We start from the raw sequence: 27335 nt of genomic DNA, 5'->3' as shown, positions 1-27335 counted from the left end.
TGATGGTGCGTGAGGTTGGATATGTCTAGCTCGTCTCTTCTGTGAAGGATTTTCTGGCTATGCTAGCTGAAGAGGAATAAAGAAAAAAAATGAGTATTTTTTTTTTGTCATTGTTTTTAGGTCTGTTTACATACCATGGGAGGGATTGGGAAAGTGAGGAGATAGGATGCGAAAATACAGAACACAAAATTATTGAATAAGAAAATTCTACTTTTCTGCAGACATTTGAATTCTTCTTCATATTATATATCCTCCATGAAGGCATAGTAATTGAGGTTCTCTGCACCTCACCAAAGAACAACCCACACACTGTCACTGCTGTGATAAAGAGATGATTTCTGTGGGCAGCAAAATATTTAAGAGTTTAATTTTCATCTGATGTCACAAAATGCAAGTGATTCAAAATCATCCATGTGCTAAGAGAACAGTTAGTTTTAGATCACTTGAAATTTGTTCTCTTTAGAGACATTTTACTTGCCAATGTTGTGATCGTATAACTCTCATCTGTCCTGAGCTGTCTATAATCAAACCCATTGTCTCTCCAGGATCATTTCTTTCAGCTATTTTTACTCTCTTCCCGTTTCCTGCCTCTCACCACAAAAATCTGCCTGCTACTTCTCTCTTATTCGCTCCGTCACATCAAGGCAGCAAGCGAGGTAGAAATAGGAAGAACTTGGGAAATGGAGTTTAAGGAGTTTACATGTAAGCGTGATGCTCAAATGCATCAGGGCAGGGATGCATAAATCTGCATGAGGATATATATACTGATGGACTATAGTCGCCAAGAGATCAGAGGATCAGAGGATGGATGGGTAGATAAGAAGATAGGAAGGAGGTCAGAGGCATGATCGTATAGACAAATAGTCCACATGGACTGCATCTGAAAAGAGCACAAACATTCCCAGTAATGGTAACTGCGCCCCCTTCCCTGCCCCTTTCATCCTTCAGGTTGCCACTCAAATGCCCAGAAATACAAGTGCCCCCAACACTCTTACTCTTCACCATCAGTTCTTTATTTCCTTCCCCATCACTCAGCACAAGCTGGAAGGATCTTGTTTATTCATTTGATGTGTATAGATTAGCCTACTAGAATGCAGTGTCCTTGAGGTTAGGGACAACAGAATAGGATCTCAACATGTATTCTAAGAGAAGGAGTAAAACGGAGTGTCGAAGAGACAAAAGATGAGAGCTTGAATTGTGGCCAAAATGAACGGAGAGGGCTTTTCAATGAAGGGAAAAAACATATTCTATAATCAGAAGCTGAGATTTTTGTTGTAAAGTTACATGGAGCCCTAATCTGAGCACCGTGGACTCAGGAGCTAGTTCTTGCTTCGCCACTGACCAATAGGGTCTGAGCAGACTTCCTGAAGTGTGTGCGATGCTGGGAGGAAGTGGCAGTCTGTTACTTGGTGTTTGTCAATACAACAAAAACATTGTATTTTAAAGTCAGCCATGCTTAGAGAGGGAAATGTTTTTTCTTAGGTCTGGAGTTGGTGCTGGTTATTTGACCTGTTGGTAGATGAATGTTCTGGCAGATGGAGTGCTGGGCATGGGACAGGCTGTGGATGGAAGAGAACTGGTGACTGTGCTGCATGTGCTCTGATAGACCCAGGCTCTCCTTCAAACCCTCAGTGCACTCAGCCTTCAAGGAAATGGGCCATAAACATTTGAAGAAGGAAAACCTTTTTTAAAAAATTTTTAGATAGGCTTATAAAAACTCTTGGTGGGGTGTTTCCTTGAGGGACAGTAGGTTAAGTATCATTGCTATCATTGCAGTGGCTCAGGTCGCTGCTGTGGCACAGGTTCAAACCCTGGGCCAGGAACTTCCACATGCCGTGGTCATGCCCCCCTACCAAAAAAACCCAAAAAAATCTCCAGGAGTTCCCGTTGTGGCTCAGTGGTAATGAACCTGGCTAGTATCCACGAGTATGTGGGTTTGATCCCTGGCCTTGCACAGTGGGTTAAAGAAGCCGGTGTTGCTGTGAGCTGTGGTGTAGATTGCAGACCTGGCTTGGATCTGGTGTTGCTGTGGCTGTGGTGTAGGCCAGCAGCTCCAGCTCTGATTCTACCCCTATCCTGGGAAGGTCCATATGCTGCAGGTGTGGCCCTAAAAAAGAACAAGATTTGAAAAAAACAAAACAAAACAAAACTCCATCAAAGAAAAGTCTTTGTGGCATTTTTGTCATCAGTATACTTGAAATGTAGTGGTTACAATATGGAGTTTGGAAACTAAAATTCAAGTTTAATCCTGCATCTGTCAATTACTGGCTATGAGATCTTACTGAATTATTTCATTTCTCTTGAGATAGAGTTTTTCCATCTGTAATGCAAGGATAGTAATTGGGTTGTTGTAAAGATGAAACAAATGTGAATGTATTTTTCCAGCTCTAAAATTATAAACACATTTTAACAATGATGGTGTATATTAACACAGAAATTACTGCTTCCATATAAAGCTTAGCTCAGTTGACCATCATTTATTACACTGTAAGTGTTCAGGATGTGGGCTCTGAAATAAGGCTGCCAGGGTTGGAAACCTTAATTTTTCAGTGCCTCAAACTTTTCACCTCTAGAATGGGTGCAAAGATAGAGTCTACTGCAAATTGATTGTATTGAATATTAAATTAGATAATCCATATGAAGCACTTATCTTAGTGCCTGAGACACAGTAGGGGCTCAATACATATCGGGTATTAATTGTATTTTGTGTTCACCCTAGACTGGCCCTGGAGATCTCTTAATCAAGTCCAGGTGCATTTACACATTATCACCACTAGATGGCAGGTACACCATTTTTATTGCTCGGAGTGGTTCCCAGCAGCACTTTGCCCTTTGCCTTCTCCTGGCATTCAAGGATCCTGGGGAACCTCAGAAATAACACAGTGAGTGAAGTAATAGCATCTTTTTTAAAAAAGAATTAGTCATTTATAATTACTGTCTATTAATAAAGTTTGTGTTGTAATCACTCAGGATAACAATTTTTAAAAGTATATATATATATATATATATATATATATATATATCCCAGTAGTTTATACATCTCCTCTAATAATATCCTAAAGGAAAGCCAGTAAGAGAGCATTTATTGAGAGTTTACAAGGTACATTAGATGTTAGAACTGGCCTATGGATTTGAGGAAGAGAAAAAGATACTGGGCTAGGCAATATGGCATTCCTGTCTTCATGCAGTTTATAATCTAGGGAGAAAAAAACATACAATGATATGACTTATGCATAATGATATAATATAACATATAATGATAATTAATGATGTAATAATAGTGATAAGGATAATTATGTGATAATGATTGATCCTGGGGCAGAAATATTAACCCACTGCTGGGAGAGCTCAATGAACTTGTTTGAAAGATTCAGGGAAGTGTACCCAAGAACAGTCCAAGTACCCATGTGTATTCCAAGGTAACACTGGAATCAGGTCTTGAAAGTGATGAAAGGGGTAGAAAATCAAAACAGAAACATTGTCTTCTAGCTCCTCTCTCCCAGAGCTGTGCATAAAAAAGCATAAAGTTGTATAAAGGACAGACTGCCTTTGGGGGACAAAGAGAAATGCCTGGGCCAGAACGGGCAGGGCCTTGAATATTCTGTAAACACTCACGGAGAGTCTTCAGAGGGAGATCACAAGATCCAAACTTGGCTTTAGAAAATACCTTTATTCAAAAAGCTAAATTTTATGGAGACATGTGACAAAAATAAATGCTAGTCCACTTGGTTTAACCACATCTTTCTTTCCTCCTACTTGTCCTAGCCTCAGTTTTGGAAATGAGTGCTGCTAACATTATATAGCTATTTGACAAACACTCTGCTTTGAACCTAGAGCTAAATCTCCACTAATTGATTAGGCCCAGGCAAGTTAACCCTAGGAGCCCTTTAGAACCTTGGTGGGATGAGGGGATGAACCTGAGTGGCATGACCTTCCATGCTTGTCATCCATTCACATGGAGACTTTTGCAGCCTTATTCAGTATTTTAGAATTGAAGAGCAATGAGAACCTATTGAAAAATGATTACTCAGGGAGCGAAAGGGCCTGGGGCTGAAATTAGGCTAGTAGACTAGGGGCTACTAAGAATGAGGCTGCAGCCTAGGTGAGAGGCAGTGGACCCTCAGCTTAATGACTGCAGAATTGGGGAGAACAGACAGATGCAGGATATGCTTAGTGGTAAAATACCAAACTTGGCAACCAATCAGATGTTGGGAATCTTCCAAAAAGGCCTTGCTACTGAACATCTAATTTTGTCTATTGATAAAGTCTTTACATCAGGAGCTGTAACAGAAAAAGACAAACCTCCAATCTGCAGACATAGGCATATTTTTATAGGCTCCTGATATGGGTCTTCATGTCATAATTTAGTTGCTTTAGAATATTGCCAAAGTTGTCACCTTCCCATTGCATTTGTTAGGAAGGGCTAGGCTACCCTGGGGTAGCAGTGGCTTAAAACCGCATACGTTTATTTGCACTTATGGGCCATACTCAATGTGAGTGAGTGAGAGGTTCAGCTCCATGTGGTCACTCAGGGAACCAGCCCCTCAGAGGTTCAGTCATCTGGTGGCTGCTCTGCTGGAACACATGCCTTCCTCATTGGCCACTTCAGGGAAATGGAGAATTGAGAATCGCATCATCACATTGAGGCTTTTGACAGGTCATTTCCACACATGTTTCATTGGATCCATTGTGTGGCCCCACCTACCTGTGAGGGAGCACATGGAATATCTAGGGAGTGTTGCAGTCTCCGCAACACACACAATGACCATTTTTCACATAGAGAATTAAAAAAAAAATTATCTCTGAGATAATGCACCTGGGTGAGGAGAGGAAAGCAAACAAACCATAGTGAGAGATGGGGCCTGCGTTGTCAGCCAGGCTCATTCACTGAGACCCAGGAACTTTCTCCTCAGATAAACATGATTTAAAACTGGGCTCCAGTGTTACAGACAGCTCCAACATTGACCCCTGGGTTTGTAGAAAGTGAGCACATTAAACATGGGAAGGTCAAAAGTGAACTGTACTGCGTGTCCTTCCGAGGGCCCTGAGCTGGCCTTTTCTGGGTGTGTAAGGTTGATGGCTTCCTTGTTCTTGCACCCCTGGATCTTCCCTGAACAGATGCTTTTCTAACTGAGGCATCAGCCCTCCGTCAGATTGGCATCTGGAGGCTCTGCTCAGGGCTCGGCAGTTGAGTAGAAAAGGATTTAAACTGACGTTAACACCAACCTGAGCTGTGCACAGGGCTGCACATTACCTTTCTCCATTCTGGCAGCCCCGAGCCTCCTTCCCCGTCTCCCTAATAGAGTCCTGCCTTCGATTCCTATTACATACCTGGACCAGCTCCAGAGACATTTCCCATCCCCCTGAGTTTAGCTCTAAATGAAAAGCAACACAGATGGAGTCAAGGGGTCTTCCTGTATGACTGATTTCTACCCCAAAAGAAAATCAAGGCAAGCAGAGTACCATATAGGTACACATGGTCTCACCTTGAGTAGCTAAGGTTCTGCTATTCTCTCTGCCCAGCCCTCCCCTTGGGCAGAGAATTTCTTCCTATCACTACCTCTAGAAGTTTTTAAATTACAAAATATAGTAAATGCAATTGTTTTTGAGATCAAATATACATAACCGGGGAGAATTTTTGGAGAATGTGTGTCTGTCTATCTGTAGTGTATAAACACACACACACACACAATATATGTTCTCCTTCATTTCAAAATGCTATTGCTTGCCATGTAGTAAAATGCCAAAAACATATTTGATAAAAATACTTCTGTCTGTGTTGTCACAATTTCAGTGATTCGGGCAGGTTTCTTCTCTCTGTGATTTATTTTCCCCCTTCATAAAATGGGGTTTCTCCAAAGGTAAATGGCCAATACCAAACGTTATCTACAATCACCAAGTTACTTCCTAATACAATAATGTAGGTGGAAGCTCTTTAAAAATCTTTGAATCACTATATAAACATGAAGTTCTCCTCTCATTAATGCTCCCTTTTTTTCTGTTGCAAAGGTGATGGACACAATAGATTTCCAAAAATAACTGGCCCTCTCAGGAAGTAATGCTACCCCACAGTCCATTGAATGAGTTCATGGGACAATAATAAACAATGAATATTAAATAGGATTTTCAAAGTTGAAGTAACCACCTTTGCCTCGCTGGCATGAGAAGATAGCCAAGCCATGGTCTTCCTTTGTGACACTTTTTGTATCAGTTCACCATACTCTTTACTTTACAAAGCTTCTTAACATAAATAATAACAGAACTTTCCCATTCAGAATGAGGAGGGGGTATACTCTTTTGTATTTGCTGCAGGATCATTGATGGAGCAGAACCAGGGTCTATTTCAGTAAAACAAATGAACAGAATAGGATTTAGGGGGCCACTTGTTCACTGGATCAGGAGATGCTTTCTCTGGAAATACAGCATTCATCATCCTTGAAATATAAGCTCTCTATTTATATCCCAAATAATGATGGGTTGAAGTGTTATTATGAAAGGAGAGACACAGATTTTCTATAAATGTGTTTTTCTTGTGATAATATGTGAAATTACATTTCATGTTAAATTGCTTGAGGCAAGCAAGGTTTAATATGTATCTAAATAATTAAGCTAATTGTGTAAAAATATATTTGCAGAATTCACCAAATGTGTTAATACATTTCACATCATGTTTACCCATTTTACATGACTAAAGTTTGCTTTGTGAAATGTTCTCCAAAATACCGAAAGGCCTCTGAGTCTTGACAATCATTATCAACGTTGAGTGCTTTCTGGGGAGAAAAAAAGAGGTGCTAAGAGTCACATCTTGAAAAAGGGGAGGCTGCCTTTCTCTCTCCTCTCTTCTACCTGTTTCTTTCTCTATTGAATTTCACATTCACATTCAACAGTGTGTACTCTGGGATATTCATGTCGTGTTCCTGAATGGCCTGGCAAAAACAAAGAAACACATTCTCATAGGTCGGTGGTTCCACCTCGATTAATTGTGCAGGACCAAGCCGTTTGCCAACAGACTCCCGTTCCAGTGTGGGGGCCGAGCTGATGTCACAGGACCTTTCCAGTCTTTCCCATGTGTAAGTTGCACAGGATGCTGGGTGTGGAGCAGGAGGGCTGCCATGGAAAGAGGATGAAAAAACTTTTACTGCGTCTCATCACTTCTTAGAGGGAATATATATTATATTTGGGGTGCAAAAGTGGGATGTGGGTCAGGCCACGCTTTGGCGTGTGAACATGTTGTTCATGCCAAAGGACTCCGTTTTTTGCCTGGATGTGTGTTCCCGTTGCTCAGTTAAAAAGTGCTGTGTGCTGTCAGCACGGTTTATAAGATGAATAAGTGGGAGAGACATCTCTGAGATGCCTCTCCCACTTTCCCTCTGGGAGAACTCCTCAACCCTCTTTGAATTTCTGCTCCGTGTTAACTCCTGCCTTGCCTGGCTCCCCACCACAGCTCCTGCCCACCTCTCACCCCCCCACCCCCGGGCCCCCTGCAACTCTCCTCCAACTTCCTCTTCTCTACCACTTAGGGGTCTTACATATACTCTACCATGTTATATTAGAATTATGTAGCAAAGATTCTATTTCCTTCAACAAATGGGGCCACTTTAGGTCTATACATTATTCATTTGGGGTAATCCATACTTTTCTAGACCAGAACAACCTGGAAATGAACACAGGGCAGAGCCTCTAGGGGCACAACTCCAGGGGCATAACACCCATCAAGAACTATGCCAGGAAACTCCCCTCATGTGACCTGCACACAGGTTGTCACAGAGTATTTACGTTCAAGACAAAGGATGGAGGATTCTTTCGACATGTGCTTTTCCCCTCAGTTGTATAAATTCGCTCTCAACACTTCTCATCTTTAGTTTCTCTCTTAACTTACCTTTTAGAGCAGTAACTTAGGTGCCTAGGGAATTGCATTACTTTTATGATGGCTCAGAGGCCGTATAGTATAGCAGAACTGATGCAATGGGCCAAACCTTCTCCTTGACTCAACACAAGGAGGGCATAAAAATGCCATCAACCTCATTGAAGCAGTCTCCCATTCACCTGTTGCAACCCCATTCACCTGTCCTTGCCCTCATCTACTATGCTATTCTACACTCTTTCAGTACCATATCTGTGCCCCAGTCTCTTCATCTATAAAAGTGACTCATAATAGTCTGCACTTTATAGGCATTTTCTGAGAATTCAGTAAACACGTGTAAAACATTTTAAAGAGCCTGCAATAGTCATAGTAGTAGTAAAATAAATAAACGTATAAAATAATAAAAAAGAAGTCTAGTAGTAGTAGTGAAAAGTGAACTAGTAAGTATAAGCTATTAGTATCTTCACCATCACCACCACCACCACCACCATCATCATTATCATTAGCTCGGCCCCTGATATCTGTCTGTTGTGCTGCAGAATAAAATTCACTTGGATAGAATTCTCTGGCTTGCCATAGCATTCTCCTTAGAACTGTGCTATGCAGTGTGGTAGCCACTAGTTGCATGTGGCTGCTGAGTACTTGAAATGTAGCTAGTTCAAATGGAGATAGGCCATGAAAATAAAATATATGATGGACTGAAAAGATTTAGTACAAATTAAAGCATGTGAAATGTCTCAGTAATTTTTAGGAGTCTCCTGATGGCACAGCGGCTTAAAGATCCGGCATAGTCACTGCTCTCATTTGGGTCACTGCTGTAGTGCAGGTTCAGTCCCTGGCCCAGGAACTTTCACATGCTGTGGACACAGCCAAAAAAAGGAAAAAAAGATAATAGTAGTAATAATAATAATTTTGTGTTGATTACATAATTGTTGAAATGACAGTGTCTTTAATATAGTGGATTGCATAAGATATTTAAAATTAATTTCTCCTGTTTCCTTATACTTCCTAAAATGTAGCTACTAGAAAATTCAAAATTATATACGTGGCTTACATTCGTGGCTCATGTGATAGTCCAACTGGACAGCGCTGCGCTAGGTAATAATTCCTCTGGATTTCCCTCCAGGAATCCCACATCCAGACTGTGAGCAAGAGACACGCCTGCTTTCTATTATGGATTTGCAGGGCCTAGGTTGCCCAGGGCAGTTAAGCCCAGCCTGCTCTGCCAAGAGAGAGTGATGGGGGAAAAACTGATGGGCGTGCAACTTACAAGGCGGTTACAAGGGCCTAAGTGGAGCCCTCCGGAAAGAGTTATTGCCTCTTAAATAGCACCTTACTCCCTGGGAGTGAATGAAAGGAGGAGCTCTTTCTGTTAAAGTCGTTTAAGATCCTTTGCTGAAAGGAACCATATGCTACACAATGAAATATATTCCAGGCAAGATGCACATGTTTTGCACAATAAACACGTATGCAAATCTTGCAAAGATCTTGAAGAGAAAATGTGCTGATATTATTCACATTAATATCTTTTAATGCATCCTTGTTCTGATCTGAACTCAAATCTACATCTTTGCCTTCCTCCTCTGCCTCAGCCCCTGACAGTGAATAGTTTATACAAAAGCAATCTAAGATTTTTGTTTTGGGTCAAGAGGAGTTTGTTTCTGGTGGCTGAAATTTAAGACTGGGTAAATCATAAACTCCCAACTTGCTGGCAAATCTCCAGGGGCCTGGCAGCATCTGCGCATGCCTAGTTCCTCTCCCGGACGATCTGGGTGGGAACAGTGCTGAGCCAAAATCCCAAGACCTGAAGCTGCCGCCTGCCCTTTTCTAGTCTAAGATGCACAGAGCATTTGCTCTTTCGGACTGTTCTCAGACTCCAAATATTTTGAATACAGAGCTGCACTCCATAATTGGAGCTTGGTATCGAAAGGAAATTAGAATGCTCCTTGAATCACATCCATCAACCAGCGGTTCTCTCCACCTAAATGAGTCTCCATTGCGGGTGATAGAGGAGGAGAGGCCTTGTGGGGTCCCAATAAAGTTGTGCTGGCTGGTAAATAAACATGAAAATTCAGAAATCAGTGCCATCCTGGGAAACGCCATTCAGGGAGTAAAAAGGTCTCGCCAAGCATGGTGCTCTCCCTTTAATTGTCCCCTGCTCCGTCTGTTCCTTCCCAGCACACGTTGTACTGAAAAGCCATATTGCCACAAATACACATTTAGGATTTGATTACAGAGTCTCATCCATTTACATGTACAAGATAGAGCCTACTGTGACAGATTAATGCTTCTAAAGTTTGCACAGGAAGGTTAAATAAAGTGTTACTTTTACGACACCGAGTAGCTTTATGATGCTCTTGCTAAAGCAGAGACCACTTGGTGATACTGCAGATGAGCCAGATACTTATCGCGAGAGCTGGCACAGTGCCACCAATGCTTTCCCCATCTCTCACGTGCCTTACCTTTCGGCACAAGCCGTCCTAACTGCTGTGTGTAACACAGTCATCTCCAGGCAGCTTTCTCTTATACCCGTTTAGTCAAAGTGAAACAATTCAAGCCCGAGCATCCTGAGACATTGCGATGTTACTGGAAAGAGGGCAACTGGAAATTTCACACGCAAAAGCTCTGCTTTTTCTGTCAGAGCTATAACACACATGCACACACACGCACTGATCCGTGGGGGTTGTAAAGCCATAGTCAAAGCTTTCACCACAGTTCATCTTTTCCTTCTGTCCTTTTGACATCCATCCACTTGGGTCACCTAGCCCTTCCTTCCACTCTGAAGCCTAGAATATCTTTATTTTTTTGTTTGTTTGCTTTTTAGGACCACACCTCAGGCATAAGGAGGTTCCCAGGCCAGGGGCCCGATCAGAGTTGTAGCTGCTGGCCTACACCACAGACACAGCAACGCAGGATCTGAGTCATCTGTGTCCTACACCATGGCTCAAAGCAACACTGGATCCTTAAGCCACTCAGCGAGGCCAGGGATCGAACCTGAGTCCTCATAGATGCTAGTCAGATAAGTTAACTGCTGAGCCACTTCAGGAACTCCTAGAATATCTTATGATGATACTGGGCTACACTGAATTTTCTGCTTCCCTTTCAATTCTTTAATAAATATCTATGCTGAGTCTCATCTGATTAGTTCAGACTAATAAACACAATAATTTTCTTAATGAATATGAAGTATTCCGAAAAACTGGTGCAAAAGCATGGCTGAGCCATAATTTGGCCAAAGTTGTGTATCACTAATGCTTCTTTTTTGTTGTTGTTGCTGTTGTTTTTTCATTTTAAAAAATTTTATTGTAGTTGATTTACAATGACTAATGCTTCTTGTTGGACCAAATTTTTAAAAGTATGACAAACATTTTAAGATCTTTGCCTATTCTAATGGTGTAATGGTGTTCATTTCAAGCCATGTTGGATGGTTTGAAATTGAACACTAAGGTATTTAAAAGAGGGTCAAATGGTGCTCAGTTGACAACTTGCACTTGGTAGCAATGCAAAGACTGCTCTTTTCTATAGGAGCTATGTCTTCCTAGAGCAGAATAAAATTGCAGCTTAAGTAGCACAAAAAGAGGCAGGGACCTTGGGCATTCCACTGGAGCACTGAGTGGGAGAGGTGTTAAAATAACATCCCCCTCCCCCATATGGCTGCTTTATAAAGTAGACTTACTTCCAGGCAACACTGAGTCAGCTTTTCAACTCCCTCTCAGCCCCCAAGGAGTTTCTTATGAAATCAGGGAAAGTGTCACAGCTCAGATGAAGTCACTGGGGGAGGTCTAGCCTTCTGGTTGAACACTGAGTAATGTAATCTATCCACTGTCACTGTGCTCAGGAACTTACTGGGAATCACAGCAGAAGTAGAAACACATCAAACCCTTATTTCCATTTGGTCTCTCATTGATGTTGTCACTCATAAAAATATTTTAAAATACCAACAGAATCAGACCATGCTAATAAGCTTCTTTTGTGTTCTTTGGTCATATTTATAGAGAGTAATAGTATGAAAAATGACTGTTGATTCCTTCTTTTTTATTAAAATGAGTATAAGACTGTTTAACCAAAGCTTTTTGGCCAGGAGGTGATAAACATGAAGATGCTTTGCAAACTTTAAATTATAATGCAAAGTGAGAAATTGCATGTAAAGTATCACCTTGAGTGGAATACTACACTACCCTTAGAAAGAACATACTAAAACAGATAGAAGTCATATTTAATTAAGTGGGAAAGCTAGGTGTTGATGTCATATGGATAATATGATTCCATTTTTGGAGAAAAGTATTGCATGTGTGTGTATGGTTGTGTGTATGTGTGTTTGTGTGTATGTGTAGTATGATTTTATGAAAAAGTTTGAAAGCTGGAGACCAGGTATGCATAGTAATTACCTCTGGGGCATAAGCTCTGGTGGGGAAGTCCTCAAATTATAAATTTCTCTATTGTTTGAATATTTTCCTAATTTAAAATACATTACTTTTGTTATTTAAACTATTTTTAAATATAAATAGAATCAGATGTCCTCTGGAATCAACTGATGCATAATTAACCTGCAAAAGTTTATGCCATCCCTTCATTGATTTCATCAACGTAGTCACTGTGCCATCTCTGTAGAATGGCATTCTATTAAGTCCAAGACTATCTGACACACAATCGTTCAATTCTCTTTGGTCTATTCTTTTGTTCACTGTAGGGAACAAAGCACCATGGATAAGAAGAGGGGCTCTAAAGACAGATCACTTGGAATCAAATCCTAGTCCCTCCACTTTCTAGCTGCATGGCCTTGAGTGAGTTCCTTAACATTTCCATACCTCAGATTTATCATCTGCAGTATGGAGATAATAATAATAGTACCTATCTTTTAGAGTCATTACCAGAATTAAACGAGCTAATATTTGAAAAGCGTGTAAAACACATGACAAGCCTTCTGTCAGTGCTCATTAGACAAAATAAATATATAAAAGCTGTTTGATCTCAGGAAAAGTAAAGTCTCATAAGTAAAAGGATAGGACATATAACAACATATTGATCAAAGGCATGTGCATCATCAACAACAGCAACCATTTTGCCTTCTTATGTTTGGTAAGATAGTAAGGCTAAAAATGCATTTCCAGACTCTTTTGCAGCTAGGGTTGTGGATTCAAATTAGGTTCTGTCAAGTTGGGTGCTCTGATGAGATTTAGATGCCAGAAATAGAAAAGAGGTTGTGCTGCCAGGCAAGCTTCAAGAGTTGTGAGTTTTGTGGTGGTTGGACTTTGCATTCCAATGTGTGATCATCAGCTTGGTGAGTGTAAGAGGCTATTATAGTGGCAACTCCCTCACGGCTAGATTATAACTAAGAGAGTGACCTCACAGTCAATAGGAGAGTGGCAGCCTGCTGACCTTCCAGCTCTTCCACTTGTCTTCCTGCATGGAAATACCTGGGGTAGTTTTTGTTTCCTGGGCTGAACTCTGACCAATCCAAAGAAAGAAAACAATAATTGTCCTCATCTGTGGGGAGATCAAAGCACTGAGATGGAATTTAGAGGGAAAGTCATTCCTGCAAGAGGCATGGACTAAGCAAGGTCCTGGAGTCAAGGGTATAGATGGTATGAAAGAAGGGCACTTAGCTAGAATAGAAGACATTCTTGGAGATAGTAAAAATTAAAATTGAAAAGAAAGGTTTGAATCAGCTTTGGGGGAACATTGAATATAAAGTTAAAAATTCGATCTGTCCTTTGTACAATGAATGCGTATAAAAGGTTTTTTTTTTTTTTCATTTGTTTTGTTTTGCAGAATTCAAAGATTAAGGCATAAAAGGAGAGGGGAGATGCTCTATGCAAAAATGTTAGGCTATGCTAACTTTCCTATGGAAATTAGAAGTTCAATTTAATAGACATGCACTGAAAGAATACCATGTGTGTGGCATACTATGGTTTGTTTCTTTGCTTGGGAACAGGGATATCAGAAAGCATGAGTCTAGCGACATCCACAGAGGTAAGAATTATGACAGGCATAATTTCATTATTTTTTATGGCTGAGTAATATTCCAGTGTGTGTGTGTGTGTATTAATGCCATATGATATCACTTACACATGGACTCTAAAATACGACACAAATGAACATTATCTATGAAACAGAAACAGACTCATAGGCATAGAGAACAGATTTATGGTTGCCAAAGGGGAAGTCGCACAGAGAAGCAAGTGCTGAGAGTTTGGGATTAACACATGCAAACTATTATATATAGAATGGATAAACAACAAGGTCCTACCATATAGCACAGGGAACTATATTCAATATCCTGTAATAAACAATAATGGAAAAGAATATGAAAAGTAATATATATATGTATAAATGAATCACTTTGCTATACAGCAGAAATTAAAACATTGTAAATCAGCCATACTTCAATAAAGTTTTTAAGAAAAGAATTAAGACAAGCAAATGTGAGCAAATCTTATGTTGTTAGTGTGGTCTAAGGCAGCCTGACATCCCAATTCTAGAAACATCTTTTCATCTTAAGAGGTATCATGTATTCTATATAATGAGACTGAAGAGTTTACTGCTTACAAGTGAAGTTGTCTATCACGAAATAAAAGTGCACGAGAAACCTGGATCTGTTCCCCCCTTTCCCAGGCTTTGGACAGGAAATTTCACAACTCTTAGGCTCATTTTCATTTCAGTACAAATGGAAATAATATTAACAATATTATAGTGTTGGGAAGATTAATTGAAATTATGTGTATAAAGCACTTTAACTTAAAAAAATGTACAAAAATGTAAAGTACACAAATGTGTTTCCAAGTGGACAGACTTGCTATGTGCAAAGATTTTCAAGAATTTCCTTTTCACAGGGTGTCAGAAGTGTTTCAGTTAGCAGAAATAAATATGCTAATTGGAAGTATATGAATCATAATCTGCCTTTTTTGTGAGAGGTTAGGTGTGATCTGAACTGTGTGTAGCTAACAAAAGAGAAACATAATTAAAACAATTAGTGGTGGTCCATTCAATGTGTCTCAAAAAAAGGCCTTGTCTGCAGCTTCTCCTTTTGACCACCTGGATTTATACTATATTTTCTTAATATAATCAGTTCTGGAATATTATATATTTTTTTCCATTTTAACTCATATTTCTTTACATTTTATATTTATTCAATCTTTTTTAAAAGCAAGATTGAGATTGACATTTTAATTTTATTTATTTTTTTAATTGAAATATAGTTGACGTACAATATTATGTTACTTTCAGGCATACTACATAGGATTTGACATTTGCATACATTATGAAATGATCTCCACCATAAGTCTAGTAACCATCTATTGCCATACAAAATTATTACAATATTGTTAACCAAATTCCTTACACTCTATATCACATCCCTGTGATTTATTTACTATAATTTATTACATAACTCGAGATGGGTACTCTTAATCCCCTTCACCTATTTACTCTGTAACCCCTCCTCCTCTCCCTTCTAGCAACGACTATTTCTTCTCTGAATCTATGAGTCTGTTTTTGTTTTGGTTTTGTTAGTTGGTTTATGTTTATATTCCACATTTAAGTGAGATCATGTGGTACCTGCCTTTTTCTACTTGACTTATCTCACTTAGCATAATATTCTCTAGATCTATCCACGTTACAGCAAGTGGCAAGATTTCATTTTTTATGATTGAATAATATTCCATTATATATATATATATATATACACACACATATATCCATTACATGTGCTTGTGTGTGTGTGTGTGTGTGTGTGTAGCATATCTTATCTATTCATTTGTTTATCAATGGACACTTGGGTGACTTCCCTATCTCAGCTGTTGTAAACAATGCTTCAATGAATATTAGAGTACAATATGGCTTTTTAAATTAGTGCTCATGTTTTCTTGGGATAAATATCCAGAGTGAAATTGCTGGATCATATGGAAGTTCTATTTTTAATTTTTTAAGGAACCTCTTTATTGCTTTCCATAGTCACTGCACCAATTTATAATTCCACCAACAGCACATTTCTTTTCTCCATGTCCTCACCAAAACTTATTTCTTGTCTTTTTGATGACAGCCATTCTGAGGTGTAAGATGGTATCTCATGTGGTTTTTATTTGCATTTTCCTAATGATTAGTGATGCAGAGCATCTTTTCATGTGTCTTTTGGCCATCCGTAGCTATTCTTTGTTCTAAAATTAATCTACAAATATTTTCAGAATTAAAAATAGAACTGTCCTTAGTCCACTGCCCCTTACATTCCATCATCATACAATATACCTCTTCTGTGATTTTCACATGCCTTTTTAGGACAAGGTAGAGTGAGAGAAGCAAGAGGAAAAAAGATACAAAAGGGGGGCAGGCAGGGAGTTAAGTCTTCTCAGCAGAAGTTTGGAGGGAGAACAGGGAGGTGGGGGAACATATTCTTTTAGCTTGCTATCCACAAGTTGTCTTAGGCTGTTTGCCTCTGTTGCAAAGGCTACCACTTCTTTCAGAAAAACTTTCTCTACAGGACTCTCTTTTTCTGCATCCTGACATTCTGTCTCTTTTCTCCTACCACTGAGCCTAAAGGTCTGAGAAGCTCCATAGTTACCAAACCTCAGATGGCTGCATTATTCTTTGTTGCTCTTCATCCCCTTCCCACTCCTCTGTTAATGGCCCTTTTGTAAATAAACCTCCCTTAAGATATCTTAATTTAATCCAGTCATCCGTTTTCTGGGGAGATGCTGACCCATATCCTGCCGTCCCCCCAGCCAGGATCCACTCCTCAATACCCACTTTAGATGTGACCCTTGGAGCTGGATAGACTTTATGAAAGGTAGGTGCAGAGGTCACAGAGAATAACTGACATGCGAGTTCTTCCCAAAGAGCAGAATCTTAATTCTCTGTCCAGAGAAATCCCCCACCTTTAGGTCAGGAATCTGCAAATGTCTATTCTGGAGAATTTAAAAATGCTTCCCACTCTTTCACTCTCTAAATGGGAGTTACTGTTGCTTTCAGCCTCCTTTTCTACCATTTGTAAACTGAGTATGGGTGGAGGAAGAGAAGCTGGATTCCTTGTCTTTTTATTATTGTTATTATTTTAATTTTCTCTTTTTTTGCTTTTTAGGGCTGCATATGGAGTTTCCTAGGCTAGGGGTTGAATTGGAGCTACAGCTTTCGGCCTATGCCACAGCCACAGCAACGTGGGATCTGAGCCACGTCTGCGACATACACCTCAGCTCAGGGCCATGCTGAATCCTTAACTGACTGAGCAAGGCCCAGGATTGAACCCTCATCTTCATGGATACTGTTCAGATTTATTTCCGCTGCACCACTGTACCACAACGGGAACTCTTCCTTGTCTTTTTAATTTACAAGTCAATAGACTAGAGTCGTCAGGCAAATTGAGGCTTGATAGAGGTCACTTGTCTGTCGCCAGAAGGTTCTTGACAGGATGCAGTGACTATTCCCTTTTGCAGGGAATGAATGCGGTTGGTGCATGAGGGGTATGAGCAAAAGCAGTTTTTAGTGACCGCAGGGTAGATTGTGGCAGAGACAGTTAGTACCCCTTTCTTTTCTGGAAAAAGCTAAGTGGATACCATGAGACAAAAACTAAAAATGCCTATCATATTGTCTTTATGCTTGTTTTCCTCTTGTATTTACTATTGTTATTAGGCAGCCAAAATTTTTTCCTTTTGTCTTTCTTATTTTTACAACACATTTCTGTTTTATGCCCCTAATTATAGTTGACATAGGTTTAATAAATTTATTGTGGAGTTTAGGTTTACTGAAGATTAGTTGCTATCAATTTACAGAGGCCCTGAAAGATACTAGAAATTCCCATCAGATGATCTTAAACGGTATCATCTCTCTCTCTCTCCCATAATTTAATCTTCTTTCCCCTAAGCATAAATATTTAAGGTAATTTTTTTAAAATCACTTTTTCATTTTTCTCATATTTTAAATCTATTTACTATTCTTATAACGGTATCATTACTATTCTCATTATTCTCATTTCAAATTTAAGCTACATTGTGGGGAAGTGGTCCAGCAACTTTACAACTATTTATGACACCATAACCAGGGGGAGAGATGGTCTGAGTTCCAAAAAGTCAAGTTGTAAGTATTCTTTTAAAATACAACTCATTTATAAATGGTGTGTTGGCAGTGGGGGGAGTGCTCTCTCACTTATCTTTTTGGGTATGTGTGTCTTTATTTTTTAGGGCCACACCAGTGGGCATATAGAAATTCCCAGGCTAGGGATGGAACTGGAGCTGCAGCTGCTGGCCTATGCCACTTCCATAGCCAGGTAGGATCAGAGCCATGCCTGCAACCTACACTACAGCTGAGGGCAATGCTGGGTTCTTAACCCACTGAGCAGGGCCAAGGATCAAACCGCATCCTTATGGATGCTAGTCGGGTTCCTTAATGCTGAGCCACAACGAGAACTCATCTATCATTTATCTTTTGCTTTGTAACCAACCACCCAATATTTTGTGGCACCAAACAATTCATTATCGTTCTGTGAGTTGTCTGCTCAATTGGATAGTTCTTGCTTGGGGATCTTGCATGTGGTTGCAGCCAGGACTGCAGTCATCTGAAGGCAGGACTAAGCTAGATGTCTTGGTGGTTCACTTATGTGACTGGGGGTTGACACTGGCCATCATCTGGCAACTGAGCTGGGGACGTTAATAGAATACCTTCCCATGACATTAAAAAGTGTTTTGTTCAGTTTCTGGCCAGTATTATCTACTATTATCATTATAAGATTTGAGGGTGATGTTGCAAGATATGTATATTTGACAGTGGTGCCTTTTCCATGAGGCTTATGTAAAGTTTGTGTTTGTCTTTAAGAATTATCAACAGAGGGGAGTTCCCGTCATGGCGCAGTGGTTAACAAATCCGACTAGGAACCATGAGGTTGCGGGTTCGGTCCCTGCCCTTGCTCAGTGGGTTAACGATCCGGCGTTGCCGTGAGCTGTGGTGTAGGTTGCAGACGAGGCTCGGATCCCGCGTTGCTGTGGCTCTGGCATAGGCCGGTGGCTACAGCTCCGATTCGACCCCTAGCCTGGGAACCTCCATATGCCGACGGAGTGGCCCAAGAAATAGCAAAAAGACAAAAAAAAAAAAAAGAGTTCTCTTCCTCTTCTTTATACCTTAAATATCGGTGTGTCCTGAGGCCTCTGCTCACCTCTCTAGTCTTTTCTGCTGCTAATCTACCACTGTTCTCACCATACACTCTACTTTCAAAATCCAGGTTTTCGGGAGTTCCCATTGTGGCTCAGTTAATGAACCCGACTAGTATCCATGAGGATGCAGGTTTGATCCCTGGCCTTGCTCAGCAGGTTAAGGATCTGGTGCTACTGTGAGCTGTGATGTAGGTTGCAGCAGACACGGCTCGGATCCTACATTGCTGTGGCTGTGGCATAGGCTGGCAGCAGCCACAGCTCTGATTTGACCCCTAGCCTGGAACCTCCATATGCTGCAGATGTGGCCCTTAAAAAAAAAACAGACAAAATCCAGGTTTTCAGAGTTCCCTGGTGGCTTAGCAGATTGAGGATGCAGCTCTGTCACTGCTGTGGCTCAAGTTGCTGCTGTGACGTGGGTTTTATTCCAGTCCCTGAACCAGAAACTTCCATGTGCTGTGGGTGTGGCCATAAAAATAAATAAATACAAATTAAAAAGTAGTGTCCTTGGAGTTCTTGCTGTGGTGCAGCAGGTTAAGGATCTGCACCACAGTTGTCTCTGCAGTAGCTGCAGTCGCTGCTGAGGTGCTGATTTGATCCCTGGCCAGGTGCAGTAAGGATCTGGCATTGCCTCAGTGGAGGTGTAGGTCACAGCTGCATCCTGGATTTGATCCCTGGCCTGGTAACTTCCACATGCTGCAAGTAGGAAGAGAAAAAAAGATAGTGTCCCTGATTTTGTATGGGTTTATAGGATACTAAATAACAACAACAAAATAATAGCTAACATTTATTTAAATATTTCCCATGTGTCTAAGCATTTTACCTATACATTAACTCACTTAATATTTACAGCCTCATGAGATAGTTACTGTTAACCTTTGTTTTATAGTTAGGGGAACTGAGGCGCCAAGAGTTAAGTACTTTATCCAAGGTCACACAGCTTGTAAATGGCAGATGTGGAAATTAAATCTCTAAAAACTATACCAAGCAGAATGCTGAATCTTCTTTATGCAGGTTCTCATAGTTATATTCTTTGTTAGGATAAAGATAAGTGAGGAATAGAGGTAGAATAACATAGGGCAATTCTAGTGTTCTGATCTTATACAAAAAGATCATTCACTAAAGATTTTTTAAAATGTGTCTTCTGGAGTTCTCATCGTGGCTCAGTGGTTAACAAATCCAACTAGGAACCATGAGGCTGCGGGTTCGATCCCTGGCCTTGCTCAGGGGGTTAAGAATCCAGCGTTGCCCTGAGCTGTGATGTAGGTTCCAGACGCAGCTCGGATCCCGCGTTGCTGTGGCTCTGGCGTAGGCTGGTGGCTACGGCTCCGATTGGACCCCTAGCCTGGGAACCTCCATATGCCACAGGAGCAGCCTAAAAGAAATAGCAAAAAAAAGAAAAAGAATTATCAACAGAGCATGACACATTTTTTTACTGTTTTTTGTTTGTTTGTTTTTTCATTTTAAGGACTAAGCATCACCTGAATTTGGTGATTGATATTAGAGAAGCTACTTATTTTTAAAGGCAAAATAAACATGCCCTATTATACATAATGTGTTCTAGGATGACTGCCCTTGAAGCAGAAAACAAAGATTTGTTTTCAAGTGAGAAGGGAGAAAATAACATTTACAACAGGGCAGGGTGAAATCTTTCAATATTTTTCTTTCAAATAGAAGCGTCTATTCTCCCAATAGATCATTTTTCAATAATTAATACTTAGGCTTAACTTCTCTATAACAAGACTCCTATGGTGACTTTTTCGTCTGTTCTTAAATGGGATATCCCGTGAAAATTACCAGGCTATTAGAAATAAGATAGATTTTCATTTTTACCAAAAGAACTCTGAATAGCAGTTATACAAAAAAAAACAAAAAATTGGCAGAACAGATTGCAGAAATTATAACTAAGCTAGAGGACATTTTCTATTTCTAGAAGAAAATGTTACTTGTATCCAAGGAGCATTATTGTTTCGGGTTTGGGCTCCCTTTCCAAAGAACTCTGGAAGTTTTTTCATATCAGCCTACAGAAGAGAGTAGTTAGGTGCTGGTACAACTCAAAATCCTGCCTTTTTGGATCAAGTATAAAGGTACCATGGGCCTCTTGGACTTGAGCAGAGTACACTGCTCAGGTCATCTTGACCTCCAGGGTGTCTTGTACTGTTTCTCCCATAAAAGCTGATTTTTTCGGACTCTCCAGTGACAGAATGTCAGAGCAGGTTGTGTCTAGCGAGCCCCTGGAGGAGCCCTTTTTATCTGACATTTGGGAAAACTGAAACCCAAAATGGGAAATTATTTATTTGTGCTCCATGTGTGGTAAAATTCAGGTATTGAGACTTCAGCCTTCTTCTCCTTCTAGTAGCCCAGGAAGCTCCTCCACCCCTGCCCCAAGGTGGGGGTGGGAGCTTCTTTGGCTGGATAGCTACTGAGACCCAGGGCACTCATAAAAGATGGCTGGGGGACTGAGGGCACTCAGCTGGAATTTGTGCCTCAGCTCTAGGGACGAGTTTTCCTTTGGGCCAGCTTTCAGGTTGGGACTGCTCAGGGGATAGAATCTTCTTCAGGGTCCCTGTTCCTGCTAATACTGAGCTTTCTTTTAGCCTCTGGGAAATGATGCATCAGAGGTCCTAATGTGCATATCTTTAAATGGGGACCACTCCTTCCTTCATTCACTCATGCACTCATGCATTCATTCAGAGGCATTCATTCCTCCCCTGCTCTCTGCCAGGCCCTGCAGGGAGTACTGGGAAGACATCACAGGCTGCCCTTGTTTTCACCATACATGGAAAGGGAAGAAAGGGTTGCCAGTTTGAAATGTTAAATAGAAAAATTTCTTCTTTCCTCTAGCTTGCCTTTTCACTCTCTTGATACTGTGGTTTGATGAAGAGAAGTTCATAATTTTAATAAAAACCTGGATCAGTCTTTTACGATTAGTGATTTTTAAAAATTTCGCCCATTTTTAAAATTGCGCAGAGGACATTTACAGGGACTTTGCACAAGGAGACATCCAAATAGTAAGGACATAGAAATGTGTTCAATATTATCAATATTGTCAGAATAATGCAAATTAAAATTACAATACGATATCACTACACTTCAACCAGAAGGGCTAATATTAAAATACTAAAACTGACAGTTCCAAGTACTAGGGACCATGAGAAATAACTGAGACTCTGGTTGGGGGCTAAATATCAGAACAATGGGGTTATCAAGTGGGAAAAGGCATGTGGAAATCTGCTAAGACACTAGATATATTCCACATCTTAATTTGGTGGTGGATACATACATACGTAAAAAATTCATTGTCGTGCAATTAAGATTTATACACTTTATGTAAGATATATATAGCAATAAAAAGGAAAAATAACATATATATATATTTTTTTAATTTGAGGGAAATGAGCACATCCATTTGCAGTTGCTATAAGACTATTTATAGAGGCTTGCTGCACTATTATGCACTTCAGTTCCTTTTCCCAAATCATTCATGGACAGATTTCCAATCGTCTTCCTTTTTGGTGCTAACAGCTGAGTTTCCCTACTTTTCTATGAAGTCACTTGTCTTTTCTCTCTCCCTCTCTCTCTCTCTTTTTTTTTTTTTCCCAGAGCCACACCTGTGGCATATGGAAGTTCCCAGGCCAGGGGTTGAATCAGAGCTGCAGCTGCTGGACACAACCACAGCCACAGCAACACCAGATCTGAGCCACATTTGGAATTTATGCCACAGCTCACGGCAACACCAGATCCTTAATCCACTGAGTGAGGTCAGGGGTGGAACCCCCATCTTCACAGATACTAGTCTGGTTCTTAACCTGCTGAGCCACAACAGGAACTCCCTCACTTGTCTTCTCTTCCTGGACATAAATAAAGCCTTTCCAACCATCTTACTCATAATGTCAGATTAGTGGTGTTTGGAGTTTTACAACTTTCCAATGAAAGACCAGGTCAGGAAAATGGCCAGTGGTGAAATAGTTACCCAGAATGTGGGTCTGAGTAAACTAGAAGGTGACAGCCAAACCAGTATTGACAGCAGCTGAAGAAAGACTTTCTCAGGATTGAGCCCTATTTGCTGAACGTTTGTCCCATTTCCTACTACATTTAGTCAAACTGGTGCTAATACTTAAAGAATTCCTGGAGTTTTGGACTTGTGACGGTAAATCATAATTTACTTTGCAAATGATTCTGACCAATTTTGTAGAAGGGCTCTATTATATGTTTCATTTTAAACGAATTATAATTGAGTCGATCACATATGAGAGTTTCTGCCTCTCTTGAAACAATTAATGTCTCCCACAGGGTGTTGTGAAACAAGAGGTTTTAATCACTCACAGCCTTTTCTCACCTTTAAGCGTGCTGCAGATTCAAAGTACATATCTCGGCAGTAAAATTTAGATTTTGGCTCACAATCTAAAAAAAAAAGTGTGTCCCATCCCACCAACTGACAGTGTTTCAAGCTATTAATAGTCTGATCCCTGTATACTTGGTTCTCTGATATTTTTAGAGTCAGCATTGGCGTGCATTAAATTGTTTTTTCTCTCTTCTTAAAAAAGTAATTATTGAGACTAGATTCTGCCAACAACATCTTGCAAAATAAAATAATAGCTTGGAATTGTTTTGAACTACAATATTACTACTTTCGCATTGTTGCTGCAAGAAGTATTTTTAGTGGTTTATTTCATGAAAACAGAGCATTCTATGCAGCCCATCATTACATTAGTTTATGTTTACTGTACTTTCCTTAAAATTGCCCTTGGAGGGGGTATTTTCTTTCAACAGAGAATATAACACACTGGAAAGTAAAATCAAGAGAAAACCCCTTTGGGAAATGATTACAGTCAGAGGTATGAAATTACACCCACTTCACTAATTACTGCTAATCTCATTTTATTTTTAGCTCCTAAGACAACACCCTGAAAACTCACTTCTCCTAGATGACCTATATGAAGTCATTTTACAATCCCAATGAAAGTAACCCAGTAATAGTGTCAAATACAAGGAGAATCCACCTTTGGAATAAGAACTTTTCATTGAAATCCTTCTTATAGCACATCACCTCTGCTAAGGTCTGGGGTGAAGATGTTTCCTGTAAATCTTTATAGGGATGTGTGACGTTGCATTTGGGGTGGAGAAAAAAACTCAGGTGTTAAGAAGGGTAAAATCTCCAGCCCCCTTTCCATGAGTCAGGGACCCCTACTGAGGTCTAACTTACGAGGTTCCCTTTTTTTTTTTTGGCCACACCCGTGGCATGTGGAAGTTCCTTGGCCAGGGATCGAACTCCTGCCATTGCAGTGACTCCAACCACAGCAGTGATGGTACCAGATCGTTAACCTGCTAGGCTACCCAGGGAATTCCAAGTTTTCTTTTGAGTTGGGCCTCTCAGGATTTAGAAATGTCAACACAGCATTCCTGCACCATGGCCTAAACGGTCTAGGTCTTCATAAGATTCTTGTCAAAGAAAATTATTTCTTTGAGCTCTTGATAAGTAAAAGCAACCCAGATGAAAGTTTCTTGGTCCTCTTTTCTTCTTTTTGTATCCATTCTCTTTAAGTAATATCTCTGACCTGCGCCTCTTCTGAGCTCCAGCTAAGATATTTTGATGGCCTCTTGAATATATCTACTAAATATAGAATGTCAGAAATTACCATTCTTATTAACAGCGCTCTACAAAACATTCAAATGTTCTAGTATAATCAATATCGTATTCGCTGTTGTGCTAAGCAGTAATGAGCCTGATTTGTATCCATAAGGATATGGGTTTGATCCCTAGCCTCACTCAGTGGGTTAAAGAATTGGCATTGCCATGGGCTGTGTGTAGGTTGTAGGCACAGCTCGGATCCTGCATTGTTGTGGCTGTGGTGTAGGCCAGCAGCTGCAGCTCCAATTTGACCCCTAGCCTAAGAACCTCCCCATGGTACAGGTGTGGCTCTAAAAAGCAAAAAAAAAAAAAAATATATATATATATATATAGTATATATAGTATTCCCCTCCTATATACTTTTATTTTCTATTTTTATTTTTATTTTCTATTTTTTCTGCTTCCCTATTTAAGTGCTTTTATTTTCTATTTTTCTACTTCCCCATTAAGCACTTTTACTTTCTATTTTTATACTTCCTCATAAGTGCCTCTTGCTCTGGCCTCAAAAAAATTACTTCCGGTTCTTCACATCCTATGTCGCTGTCTTTCCCTGTGCCAAGACCCACTTTCCCCATCACTGTCTGTTGTTTTTATTGTTTCCCTTCAAAATTTAGCTAAGATGTAAACAACTTGCTGAAGTTTCTCCTTCTTCATCTGAACCTAGAGCGAGTGAGTGCTCATAGAACTCAATATGAAAAGCAAAAACACCCGACTCTTAGGAATACTGGCTACTATTAAAGATTTCACATCTGGTCAAGGGGCAGCCCTGAGGTCAAGACACAACCCCACTATCAGTTTGGCTTGGCAGCTTAAAACTTTCTTAGAATTCACCAGTCTTTAATGTCTCTTTTTGTCTAAGCTATTTAGTTAGATCTTGCCCCATATGATCCAAGTAATGTAGATCTTTAAGGATTTCTAACCTTGTGGGTTATGGGACTAATTGCTCTGTCCAAGATAGCCGTTTCTACTATGAAATAACGTAGAGAACCACTTTCCTAGCTGACTGTTCCTTGTTTTAAGTCAGCACAGGGAAATTGAACATATTAATGTGTGTGCTTCAACTTCAGTTGTGGGTCTTTCCTCCTTTCGGTGTCATGGGTGGGGTAGAGAGCAATGCCAATGATGCTTAGAAAGTGGCATGTGAAGAGCTTTCACAAATAGGGGTTGGGTCAGAAAGTTCTTATGAAAATATCATTATCTTAGAAAAAAGTTTAAACTGGATGTAAATGTGGCTTTAAGACCAGAAAAAGTCATTATTAGCTTAAATAATAAAATTGAGATCTTTCAGGGCAAATGAAAATAATAAGCAAAAGGGTAATATTTTTAGATACAGGTGGTTCTTGAAAATTTAAGGCAAGTGAGCCTGAAGAAAAATTCCCAGATAATGAAGCACATTTCAGAGGCAACAGCAGAAATCCATTCAAAAATATACATTTTTCTTATGGTCTCCGGAGGAGGCAGTTTGGGGGGGGTGGGGGGATGTGCTTGGTTTATAGGATGGAAATCCTGTGAAATTGGATTGTTATGATCATTATGTAACTACAGAGGTGATAAATTCATTTGAGTAATAAAAAAATAAAAATAAAAATAAATTTAAAAAATTGAAATAAAAAAGGAAAAAATATATATATACATTTTTATTCACTTTCATAAATGAACTAATTGATACAGATTCAGAGACATCCTTGGTGATGATGTGATTATTTTACCATTTGTTGATTGACAAAGAATTGCATGCAAATGTAAGAGCAGTAATGTTCTACAGCTGCCAGGAATGCATGCATCCTCGCTACAGCTTCTAAAGCCGGCACACCAGAAAATGAGTTCTTAGGTCCTAAAAGTAATACTTCTCTTGGTGGAACATTGGAAAAGACATGGAAGTATAAGGAAGTAAAAGAAAATGCCCACAGCCTTATCTTCATCTGTGTTACAAGGATAATAATAGTACTTATCTCAAAGCATTGCTGTGAAAATTAAGATAATTCATGTCAAAATCTGAAACATAAGAGGCACTCAGTGAGTGTAAGCTATGCTTATTATTAGCCTACCATCTCTGTTCAAATGCTGGTCTTTGTTTGGCTCCCCAGCCGTAAAAGTACGATAGCAAACAAGGTCATACAGAGGGTGGTTCTGGCTTGATCCGTAGGAGAGAGATGTCCGAGCTGCAGCGAGGGAGATGCAGTAATTACACCATGCATCCTTCAGTTGCTGGTTAAAGTCTGCCCCTGGGGGCTTATATATTCCCAAGCACCACTGGCAAAGCAGGCTCTGCAGCAAGGTGGATAGAGCTTTTCAATAGAGATGCAGGTGCTGGCTTTGGGAAGGTAAGGACACAGGAAAATTTGTGCACAAAGATCCCCATCCCATTCCATCCACCTGAGGAATATGGAATCTGTCCACTTCAACTCCCTCCCACTTTCTTTTCTATGCTTGCTTATTTTATTTGTTTCCATGCTTGTTTGTTCACGTAGTTGAAAGAACATTGTAAGATACGCTGAGTTCCCTGGTGGCTCAGTGGTTTAAGGATCTGGCATTGTCACTACTGTGGCCCAGGTTACTGCTGTGGCTGGGGTTTGATCCCAGGCCCCGAGGAACTTCCACATGCCACAGGCTTGGCCGGGGAAAAAAAAAAAAAGATACCCCAGAATTTAATTGCCACAAATGAAGAGATTTTTTTTTTGGCTCCTCATAATACCTCCCGACATAA

The sequence above is a fragment of the Phacochoerus africanus genome, chromosome 7, assembly GCF_016906955.1.
Source record: "Phacochoerus africanus isolate WHEZ1 chromosome 7, ROS_Pafr_v1, whole genome shotgun sequence".
NCBI lineage: Eukaryota > Metazoa > Chordata > Mammalia > Artiodactyla > Suidae > Phacochoerus > Phacochoerus africanus.
The sequence above is the reverse complement of the archived record's forward strand: the minus strand, read 5'-3'. Positions refer to the sequence as shown.